The following is a 12392-nucleotide window of genomic DNA, read 5'->3' as shown; positions in this document are numbered from 1 at the left end:
GGTCTCTCGATACAATTATTATTATGCATCCCCCCTGTGACATTTCTGGTTTTGCAGAATTGAGCAAACGTGTATTTATTTTTTCATTATTTGTATGTTTATGAAGAGGACCATAAGGGATTATGTCTTACGGAGTTTTTAATCTTGCCTGCTGTTTATTATTGTGGCATTGCATATCAGTGTAGCTTAATAATCAACTAGCTCTTCACTGACCACATAATTAGGAAGTAGTGCTCCTCTCCAGATAATTGGCAAATGTGTGTTATGACTCCAGCTTACCTGGAAATAGTTATCAGCAAACTGAGGTGAATAAAAATTTGTGATGGAAAAAGTCAAAGAACATAAACCCTTAAAAGACGAACAGGTCTGGCCGGGCGTGGTGGCTCACGCCTGTAATCCCAGCACTTTGGGAGGCTGAGGCTGGCAGATTATGAGGTCAGGAGTTCGAGACCAGCCTGGCTGACATGGTGAAACCCGGCCTCTACTAAAAACACAAAAGTTAGCTGGGTGTGGTGGTGGGCGCCTGTAATCCCAGCTACTTGGGAGGCTGAGGCAGAAGAATCACTTGAACCCAGGAGGCGGAGGTTGCAGTGATCTGAGATCACACCACTGCACTCCAGCCTGGGTGACAGAGCAAGACTCTGTCTCAGAAAAGAAAAAAGAAAAAACAACAAAAAAAGATGAACAGGTCCATGAACCTATACATAGAATATGTATACCTCTTTAAAAAGGACTGAAGGCTGGGTGCAGTGGCTCACACCTATAATCCCAGCACTTTAGGAGGCTGATATGGGAAGACAGCTTGAGACCAGGAGTTTGAGACCACCCTGGGCAACATAGTGAGACCTTGTCTCTACAAAAAAATTTAAAAATTAGCCAGGTGTATTAGTCTGTTCCCACGCTGCTACTAAAAATATACCTGAGACAGTGTTTATAAAGGAAAGTGGTATAAATGACTCACAGTTCAGCATGGCTTGGGAAGCCTCAGAACACTTATAATCATGGCAGAAGGGGCAGCAAACAGGCTCTTCTTCACATGGCAGCAGCAAGGACAAGTGCAGAGCAAAGGAGGAAAAGCCCCTAACAAAACCATCAGGTTTTGTGAGAACTCGCTCCCTATCACGAGAACAGCATGGAGGTAACCATTCCCATGATTCAATTACCTTCCACCAGGTCCCTCCCATGACAAATGGGGATTATGGGAACTACAATTCAAGATGAGATTTGGGTGGAGACACAAAGCCAAACCATATCACCGGGTGTGGTGGTGCATGCATATAGTCCCAGCTACTCAGGAGGCCGAGGTGGGAGGACTGCTTGAGCCCAGGAGATCAAGCCTACAGAGAGCAATAACTGCACCACTACACTCCAGCCTGGGTAACAGAACAAGACCTTTTCTCAAAAACAAAAACAACAATAACAAAAAAGAAAACAAAACAAAAACAGAACTAAGCATGAACAGCTTGGCATAAAACATTAAAATTTATCTAGGTAGAACCAAAATAGAAGAAAACATAACATCATTTCAGTAGCCTCATTTTTGAGCAAATATTTTTAAAAATTATTTTTTATTTTTATATTTTCATAGGTTTTTGGAAAACAGGTGGTGATTGTTTACATAAATAAGTGCTTTAGTGGTGATTTCCGACAGTTTGGTACACCCATCGCCAGAGCCGTAATTTGTACACTATACCCAATTTGTAGTCTTTTATCCCTCACCCCACTCCCACCCTTTCCCCCAAGTCCCCAAAGTCCATTGTATCATTCTTAGGCCTTGAGCAAAGATTATTTTTTAGCAACCAGGAAATATACTTTAAAAAATCTATATTATATTTAATAAATATATTTTTATCTATTTTGCTTTGATCCTACTAAAACTTGGGATAACTGACTTGAAATAAATGGAAAATATTCTGTTTCTCCTTCACTCTCTGTTTCTCTCTCTCTGGGGTTCTCTCTCCCTCTCTATATTTTTCTTTCTTCCTATGTCCCTCTGTTTCTCCCATGCTCTCGCAAACACACACACACACACACACACACACACATGCACACATACATCAATATCCATAGCAGACATCCCCATTGGGCACAATGTTTGGAGTTTAGGACACAATGCTTCTGCTGAGTAAAATGCAGAACACAGCTTCATTTTACCCTGGATTTTTATTTACTTCTCCCAAATACCCAGAGAAGCAGATCAGTATTCCATCAGCTACCCAGCCAAGGACAGATGGATGAGAACACCGTCCATCCATAAGGTCACGAATCACAACACACTTTCACCCACTGCTGTGTCCCGGGGACATTGTTTCGCTAACTTCCCACCACCCTGCTCTCAGCCTCTTACATGATGATCCATTTTAGGCCAGGATTCTTATGTCCCTGAGAAAAGTGTTTTGTGATGACTTGCAAAAGTTTTCTTACATTCCCTTATCACTACGTAAGACGTACAGTAATGATATGTAAAGTGCTATTTGATGTCTAATACTAGTTAGAATGCAGGTAACTGGTCATTTTACTTGTCTGTTTCCAGCTTTAAACTGCAAGATGCTTGAGGACTAACCTATTATCTTATTTTTTTGTTGTAACACAGAAAAGTAATTTTAGAAATGGCTCTTTAATGAAATAAGCACTGTTGGGTGACACCCTTCATCACAAAACTTGTGCTTTCCTAACTGGGTAACCTTGTCCAAGTGACTGAAGCTCTCCGAATCCCAGCCTTCTCATTTGTATTACATTGCGGTAAAAAATTATTGTCTCTTTTGTTGAATAAATAAAATATCCTTGATATAGTTCTTCCTGCTTCACTATCTGTTTTATTTTTTTCCTGACCACACAGTAGGGATACAGGAAGGAAAAGGAGGCCACGTGACTGGTTCTGGCCAATGGGATTTGGTGATAGTAGGGTGTGTCACTTCCTTGCCAAAGCACTTGGCTACCACTGTGAGACATCCAGGTGGACTTCCCCTGGGACCATGGAGAACTACTTATGGATATGGTGGGTTCCTAAGAGTAAAACCACTGGGAATGATGAGCCAATACATGCAGAAGAGCTTCTCTGTATTGTGTCCCAGAACCTCAGTGAATTTTCATTAGCAAGAAATAAACCTTTGTTGTGTTATACCACTGAGATTTCAGAGCTATTTGTTACCACAGCACAACTTGGTGTTCCCTGACTGATACAAACGAGAGAGTTGGAAAGAAAATGAAAGGAGACAGCACATACAAAGTTCTAAGCACTGGGACTGGTATTTAAATTTAATAAGCTATTACTGACAAATATTAAGGATTACTGCTCCAAAATCTGAATCTTTGTTTTCATTTGAAATTCCACTGATATCACTTCAGATGAAAATATGCACTGTTCCATTAGTATGATGTTAGGCAATGCTAGATGCTATTACAGACACCCTCCGGATGACAGTGGCTAGTTCAGTCATGACAGGGAGGAGTGGAGAGCTTCTTGATCCACACAGACATTCAGGGACCCAGGTAGAAGATGACGACTCCATTTTTAACATGTAGCATCCAATGTCAGGTGCATGTTCATCAGAGGATGGGGGGAATAAAGAAGTTTGGAGCATCCCAAAGACAGTTGTTGGGGGCCAGTCCTGAAAGAGGCACTTCTTCCCACATGTCACTGGGCAGAATTCAGTCACATGTCACTGCTTTGATGAAAGCGGGGCTGGAAATGTATCCCTAGATGGGTGGTTCTTTATTGGTTATTTATCTTTGCTGGGGATGAGGAACATATATTATTAGCAGATGGCCAGTGACTCTGGCACTGTATCCTTTAGTATTTTCAGAAAGCAATTTCCCAACAGCTGTGAAATCTTTGCCTTGGCTTAACACCCTTCCCCCAGGATTGTGGGAACTTCCTTTTATCTAGCATAAATCCCTAATGTTGCAGTAAAAAATTATTGCCTCTTTTGTTTTAGTAGATAAAATATCCTTCCACATAGTTTGAGCTCAGTCACCACCTCCCTCACCCTGCCAACAAAAATAGGAACAACCCCCCATTAGCTGTTATTTCCTCCCAGTTGGAGTTCTAAGAAGGTTCAGAGGACTCAGTATAAACATACCTAAGAACTAAAACAGGAGGGTGAGCCATACCATTTCAATGTCCTCAAGTTTTTAAGACCGTTAGGAGAATGAACAGTTCAGAGTACAGCAGGTCTTTGAATAATATTTTGTTATAACATTGATAAGAAAAAAATTTGATTCCCAGCTGTCTCCACTGTGTGGAGTTGGCATCTTCTCCCCATGTCTGCGTAGGTTTTCTCAGGGTACTCCAGTTTCCTCCCACATCCCAAAGATGTGCGTGTTTGGGGAACTGCCATGTCTACATCATCTCAGTATGAGTGAGTGTGGGTGTCAGCACATCCTGACCAGAGTGGTCTCTGCCTTGTGCCCTGAGATGCTACGATACGCTCCAGCCACTCGAAAGCCTGAACTGGAATAAGCGGGTTGCAAAATGAAAGAATGAATACTCATGACTGTCAAATAAAAACTGATAAAGTAGATGCTAATCATAAAAATGCACAACAATAAACAATGCGGTATGAAGGTGCGCAGTGAGCCTGCCATGCTAGTCATTGTTTTTGAACTGTGTGATGGGGGAAAGTGCTCCTGACAATTTTTGCTTTGCAAAAATAAAAAATTATTTTTTGATGTGACACACCATGCCTACCATCACCATCACTGATTCATCAAAAACTGGCTAAATTATCTTGCATGTTTTTATTAATCTTTATTTATTTATTTTTTATTGAGATGGAGTCTCACTCTGTCACTCAGGCTAGAGTGCAGTGCTGCGATCTTGGCTAACTGCAAACTCCACCTCCTGGGTTCAAGCAATTCTCCTGCCTCAGCCTCCAGAGTAGCTGGGATTACAGGCATCTGCTACCACACCAGTTAATTTTTGTACTTTTAGTAGAGACGGTGTTTCACCACATTGATCAGCCTGGTCTCAAATTCCTGACCTCAGGTGATCTGTCCACCTTGGCCTCCCAAAGTGCTGGGATTACCGGCATGAGCCAACGTGCCTAGCCCTTTATTAATCTTTTTAAAATGTATGTATGGTTCACATGTGTTCTCATGTTTAATTTTAGAAGTGTTTTGGGTCTTTATTTAGAAGATCAGTGATGCTTTTATGACCAGAAATGTGCTGCAGGAACTTAACTCTTGTCTGTATCAATCAGCTTATGGTAAAATGTATTCTGTAACGAGTCATTTTGCTTAAAGTCACAGTTTTCAACGATCTATCGACAACGTTGAGAGGACTTAGTATCCATTTAAATTTGAAGACAATATAAATATACAAGGACCAAACAACATGCATATGCTTAATCAAGCCCATCATTGCCTTTAGACACTAGGATGTAATTATCTTTATCAGAGTTATGATATGACACAGAAAAAAAATGACTCACAGACATAAAATGAGGCTGTGTCTTTTTGTAAAGGCAGATTTTAAAGAACATGTCGTAATCTGTCCTGTCGCCTTGCGGGGAGACCCCAGGCCATGTCTCAAAGTAACTACACGATGGCATTCCTGGTTGCTGGTTCTTTTTTTTTTTTTTTTTCAATTGAGACGGAGTCTCGCTCTGTCCCCCAGGCTAGAGTGCAGTGGTGCGATCTCGGCTCACTGCAAGCTCCGCCTCCCGGGTTCACGCCATTCTCCTCCCTTAGCCTCCCGAGTAGCTGGGACTACAGGTGCCCGTCACCACGCCTGCCTAATGTTTTGTATTTTTAGTAGAGACAGGGTTTCACTGTGTTATCCAGGATGGTCTTGATCTCCTGACCTCGTGACCCGCCCACTTTGGCCTCCCAAAGTGCTAGGATTACAGGTGTGAGCCACCGCGCCTAGCCCCTGGTTGCTGATTCTTAATAGAAGATATAGACAGAAACCCTTGCTACACCGAGATCCGCCCCCTCCTCACAGCATTCTCACGCTAGTGAAAAACTGACGCACAGGCAGAAAGCTCCTATCATGTTGCCATGGGGAGACCTAGGCGGAGCCGGCATGAAAGAAACAGCTGACATGAACAACGTGTGTTATCTCAATTAAGCCGTATGCTGGAGCCCACTTTACAGATAAGAAAACTGAGGCCTAGAGAAGTTAAGTGACTCACCCACGATCCCACCAATAATATATCGCAAGGCCAGCAAGGAAATCCACATCTTCTTGAGTGTGCAGCTCAAGTGTTTCCCTCTCATCGCTTGAATGAAGAGTTTAAACATTCTTGAAAGGGGAAGACGGTTCGCAGAGTGAGAGAGGAATCGTGTGGGTGACAGTGAGGCTGGCTGCCTCAATGCCCATGGAGGATGTCTCTTACAAGCAACCTAACCTAAGCAAGGGTACACCCTGGAGGGAGGCCAGTATGGCTTGCCTGTCTTCCTCTAACTGTCCTCCAAGACACACCTATCACGTCCAGGCTGGAAAACAGGACAGCTGCCGGAGTGTCGCTGTGAGGCCAGCGGGTGTCACTGCCTCCCCATGGTGCTCAGAGAGAGCCTGCTGTGAACGGCAGCCAGCAACATTCAGGCTCCCAGTTCTCCCGCAGCCCGGCTTCGTGCCCATGCCTTCTCTACCAAGTGTCCCTTTCGGGAGGCGCGTCACCCCTGAGCATGTCACAGAGCAGATGACAGCCCTGTGCTCATGACGATCGTCATCAGCCTTATTTTCCAGAGTTTTTCTACCTCTCCAAAAACACCATTTCCTTTCAAAATCGCACTATGTGTACAATCAAAATAAGATGGATGGGGAGATGCAGGAATATCAGAGATTTGCACTCATAGTAAATGAGATGAATTTTTTAAAGCCCTTCCCGAGTGACAGCAGGCTCCCTGATTATGATCCGAGTGAATGGCAGAGTCTCTCCAGCAGTTTTCTTACTCAAGAGACAGGCCAGGGTAAGGTAACATCTGTAAAGAAATTTCTTAGAGCTGAGAGAGAGATAGTCCAGGGCAAGAGAAAGCCTTTCTCTGTTTCTTACTTTCTAGGGGAGGGTATGGTGTCCCCCGGCAGACTTCAGCAAGGGGTGTTTGTGGCAGTCATGGCAACCTCATCATGACCCACGTCTGTTGGCTGATTTAACGTTGTCTACTGAAAGGGCACTGTTTCCCTTCACATAGAAATGATGGTAAAGTCTCTGGTAGTGGTGAAACCCTGCCTCTAGAAAAGGTACAAAAATCTGCAGTGCCCATGGTCTAGGGTCTGAGGGAGCAGATCAAGGAGAAATTGAAATACTATCCTATCTGAGTCTGTAGGAGAGTTGAGCGTTGATTTGATCTCTTAATGGAGTGATCCCTGACTAGACTTGAGTTCAAGGTCCCTGAGGGGAGGTATTTATTTTGTTCACTGCTAAGTTCTAGCACTCTTGGGAACAAAGTAGAGACTTAGTAAGTATTTACTGATGCCGGGCATGCCGGATCACTCCTGTAATCCCAACACTTTGGGAGGTGAAGGGGGGCGGATCACTTGAGGTCAGGAGTTCGAGGCCAGCATGGCCAACATGGTGAAACCCCATTTCTACTAAAAAATACAAAAAATTAGCTGGGTGCATGTCTAACACCTGTAATTCTAGCTACTCGGGAGGCTGAGGCAAGAGAATCGCTTGAGCCCGGGAGGCAGAGGTTGCAGTGAGCCGAGATAGTGCAACTGCACTACAGCCTGGGTGACAGAGTGAGACTCTGTCTAAAAAGAAAAAAAAAAGAGAGAAGGTGGGAAGATGTGAAAACATAGCTGGGGAAGACTCAGCAATCTTGCCTGGCTATGCTATGGTTCACGCAAAATAATGGAAGGGATTTTAATGAGTTTATATATATTCGTACACACACGCTTAGTGTCTCTCAGATAGGAGCCCAACAAAGGTTAGACATTCTTTTCATGTGCATAGTTTTGATCCTGTAAGTAGATTTAAAACGTTCTTCAACCTTTAATGTTTTAAAAGCAGAACATACTCATTAAGAAAATGTGCAAAATTCATAACTAGATCTCAGACAACTTGGGAGTGTCATGGGTTTATTCTCTATGTCCTATAGAATTTGATACAGATTTGTCACTTAAAAATATACATTATGAAATCAAATATAGGCAAAACATATTTAAATAAATATTATACTTCCACTACAGGATATGAAGTAACGTTTTAAAAAGAATGAGATGACAATGAGATTATGTTCTAATATATAAAGAGACCCCGGAATGCTTGCTAAGTGTGTATTTGCAGAAAAATCCACTTTTTATTATTTCATGTATATTAGAACGAAACTGTATACTTATATAGGCCATGTAAAGGTATAAAAATGTGAAAGGCTATCACCAAATTGTTAACACAGGCAAGGAGTAGAACTGTCTATAAAATGATGATAATCATAATTGTAATAAAAGTAATTAATCAAAGGTTACCAACAGTTGTAAAAACTAAGAAAAATCATCCTCAATCAAACCACTAATGATAATGACTCATGTTTTTACATATGCTTTTTTAATAAATTAATTCACTCAAAAAATATTTATTGAGTGGCTGCAGCAGGCCCAGAACTCTGCTGGTGCATTCTTCTTTCTTCTATGTAATAAATATTTCCTGACCAATCCCTTTGCTCTATTCAATGAATCTCAGGAGGCATGCCTTCAGCAGGCTCAAGAGAACCCCAAGATTCTCTGTAATGAGCTGATTACGGGTGAGGATTCCTAGAAAACAGGCAAGCAATAGGTCCTTGATGTTCTCCATCAAATCCTCTCCTCTCTCCCCGGCTACCCCAGCACACATAACCCTTGCCTCTTATTTCACCCAAGTAGAAAAACTCAAATCAGGAAAGAAAACGCATATGAAGCATACACAACTTAAAAAAATCACTCCAAGCACTGGGTCTCTGCCATAGATCACAGTCGCCTGATATTGATTCCTGATAGGAATGGTCTCCTAGGGTTCAAATGTGCCCTTCTCTCTGGAAGGATGCCCGCCATCACCCCCTGCAGCTTCCTTGCTCCTCCCACTGGATTCCAGTCCTGCTGTGGTTCTCAGGTCCTCAGCCCTGGGAGCGGCAGCTAACAGTATCAAGGGGAAGAGCCTCTGACAATTTTCGAAGAAGCCTTTCGGGAATATACCCTTTTTGTTTGTAGTTATCAAAACAAATTATGGGCTACATGCCTGAAATGATGTCAACTCCAAGATATTCTCCCTGAGGACCCACAAACTTGCAAATGTGAATCCCAGTCCTTTGTAGTAGAAAGGCCAATCCACAGTGCCTGCTCATCTCAATAGGACCTTCTCCTTAAAAGTTCCACAGGAGTCTATATTTAGGACACAATAATGCTATTTTGAAAACAGCGTACTCAGAGCCTCTGATTAATGAGCAATATAACCGTTATTCAATCAAAAGCCCTGCAAGATTTCAAATTTCTCTTCCTTCTCCCCATCCCACCCTTAACTGAGGCACCCATCAAGGATGGTATTTCAAAGTTAATTGAGTCTTTAAAAGTAAAATAGTTACAATAATTGAGGAAAAAATATTAGCTATTTCCACACTTAAACAAATGCCACATGGCACATAAATTCTGCCATCTGCTATAACTTTTCCTGAGTAGGAAGTTGGCAGATATTGCAAAATCATCTACATATGACTGATAATTTTTACCCAAGTCTAAATAAAAAGGTGCTTTGTCTTCATATGCTGTTTAAAAAAGCTAGAGATACAGATAAACAATAAAACATGCTCTTGATGTTTATTTTTTCCAATTAAGCATACATATATAAACTATATTTTATATGTGTATGTATGTGTGTGTATATACATACATATATATAGATATAGAGTACAGTGGATCTTTTATATCTTCTGAGCCTTATTAGAGTGGATTAACTCAGTATTAAGCTGAGTCAATAATGCTATATTTTTTCTATCTTTCATATAAAAAAATACTCGATTTTACTTACTTTGGCCTGTTCCAGGAGGGGCCTGGAACACAATCTTTTGCTTATGCAGGGTACATTGAGAGGTAAAACAATGAAAACATGGATTTTCAAAACAAAAGAGTATTTTACAGTGAAGGGGGAGCAATACACAATGGGTATAATTCAAACAAACTAAAAATATAAATCCATGGTCAACGAAATTGTGTCCTTGTAGAACACTTGAAGTTTCCTAATATATAACGAAATTAGTGTAGTCAGATTTCATTTAAGCACATGGCTCTGTAGTCCATTATTTAAACAGCACTGTCAGTCATGAAAGAATACTTCAAGCTCATGACAACAAAATGCTATCAATACTGAAGGTCGTCCTCTAAATCAGAAGAGAATGCAAGGGTTTCCTAACGACTTCTTCTCAAACAAATTACCGGCAGGCTGCACCAAAATGAATTTTATTATTGAGGACAAGTGAATTGTACAGCACTTATAGCAAACACATTAGGGGATTAAAATTGATTGAAGGAGACTGGATTTGAAAAGATATAAATAGGGAAGACATGAAAAATCTGCTTAAAGAGAACTTATCGAAATAGCCGTGGAATTCAGCCACTGGCCAACCACTGGGGAAGGTATGCTTGGGTTTTCTCTAGAGAATGAAGGGAGAATACTAAATTCTGGATGGTAGGTAAGCTGTTATTGTAAAGGTACTCACAGGACGGCTTCCCACAGAAAACCACCCACGGACAGAAAGGTTGACAGAGCCCATGAAACTTTTGCAATAGAAAAGTAGATTTCTCCACGCGGCAAGTATTTAACCCATTGCAGCTGATAGCTTGCCAGAAGTTGTTTAGACTGACTTCGTCTCAGAGGTCTGTCTAGGACACTTCCATCTATTGAAGGATAAGCTATGGGAAGCAACAATTACTTTGGCACTGATTAGCTATGGGATAATCCAAAGAAGAAAAGTCAATACTTCCTAAGTGCTCTAAGTCTGGGAAACATTCTTGTATGAGCATCACATGAAGTAACTTACTGAATCCTCACAACTTCATGAGGTAGATACTACTAAGATCCTACTCTACAGCAATGAGATGAAAACTCATTCAACAAAAAGAAATGTCTGTTGTTTTGAGAGGATAACTTTGGGAGTAATTTGTTACACAGTATTAGATAACTAATACAGAGTATTAGATAACTTATACATTGCTTCCACAATTCTGGAAGAAGAAAAGCTTCAAAATATCCTCAGTTTACATGGATATTAAGAGGCAGAGAGAGTATTCAAAGCTGGGCTGCTGGCACCAGAATCTGCATTCTTAATTAGTATATTATCCGAGAGTTATCTCTAATCCCAGTACTGTGGGAGGCTGAGGTAGGCAGATCATTGAAGGTTGGGAGTTTGAGACCAGCCTGGCCAATGTAGTGAAATCCCGTCTGTACTAAAAATGGAAAAATCACGTGGGCATAATGGCAGGTGCCTGTACTCCCAGCTACTTGGGGGCGGTGCTGAGGCAGGAGAATCACTTGAACCCAGGAGGCGGAGGTTGCAGTGAGCCAAGATCGCGCCACTGCACTCCAGCCTGGGTGTCAGAGAAGACTCCATCTCAAAAAATAATAAAAAAAGAGTTATAGGCACACTGGTAATCAAACTTTCCACCCAACTGGCCCCTGAAATGGAAGAAGACATTAGGAAATGATTTACTGGTATACAGAGTTACATCCATGGCTCTGACAATCGGAACAAGATACATGAGAATCAACCCCCAAGATGGCCCTGAGATAATCCCCATCTTCTGGTATTCGTGCCTTTGTGCCATCTCCTCCCTCACTGTACAAGCGTTCCAATGGAACATGGCAGAAGTGATGGTATGTCACTCTGAGGTTGGGTTATAAAAGACTGTGGCTTCCATGTTAGCATCTCTCCCCTCTTTCTCCCTTTTCTCTCCCCGCTTTCTCTGTCTCATAACTCAGTTTGGTGGAGAGCCATCCGCCATGTCTCCAGGATACTCCAGCAGCCTGTAGAGAGGCCCAGGTGGTGAAGAACTGAGGCCTGCCAACATCCATATGAGTGAGTCTAGAAGCAGCACTTCGAAGTGTCACTGACAGCTGCCCCAGCTGATGGGCTGAACCACCACCTCATAAGGAAACCAGAGCTAGAGCCACTCCCAGATTCCTGAACCTCAGAAACTCTATGAGATGAAAAAGAAACTTTTGTTCTTTTGAGAGGCTAACTTTGGGAGTAATTTGTTACATGATATTAGATAACTAACACATGTCATTACCCATAAAGCTGCGCTTTCAAAGACCTTAAATAGTGGACCACTTCAGGCCAGAAGTTCAAGGCCAGCCTGCTCAACATAGTAAGACCCCATCTCTACAAAGAATTTAAATAATGAGCCTGGCGTGGTGGCATGCGCCTGTAGTCCCAGCTACTAGGGAGGCTGAGGTGGGAAGATTGCTTGAGCCTGGGAG

General features: G+C 42.0%; 1 protein-coding gene across 29 annotated transcripts in view; it reads right to left on the bottom strand.

The window, feature by feature from the left end:
- Nucleotides 1–12392, bottom strand: part of RBFOX1 (RNA binding fox-1 homolog 1) — a 2503848-nt gene that overhangs the window by 1140053 nt on the left and 1351403 nt on the right.

Source organism: Pongo abelii, chromosome 18, assembly GCF_028885655.2.
Source record: "Pongo abelii isolate AG06213 chromosome 18, NHGRI_mPonAbe1-v2.0_pri, whole genome shotgun sequence".
Taxonomy (NCBI): Eukaryota; Metazoa; Chordata; class Mammalia; order Primates; family Hominidae; genus Pongo; species Pongo abelii.
The sequence above is the reverse complement of the archived record's forward strand: the minus strand, read 5'-3'. Positions and strand labels throughout refer to the sequence as shown.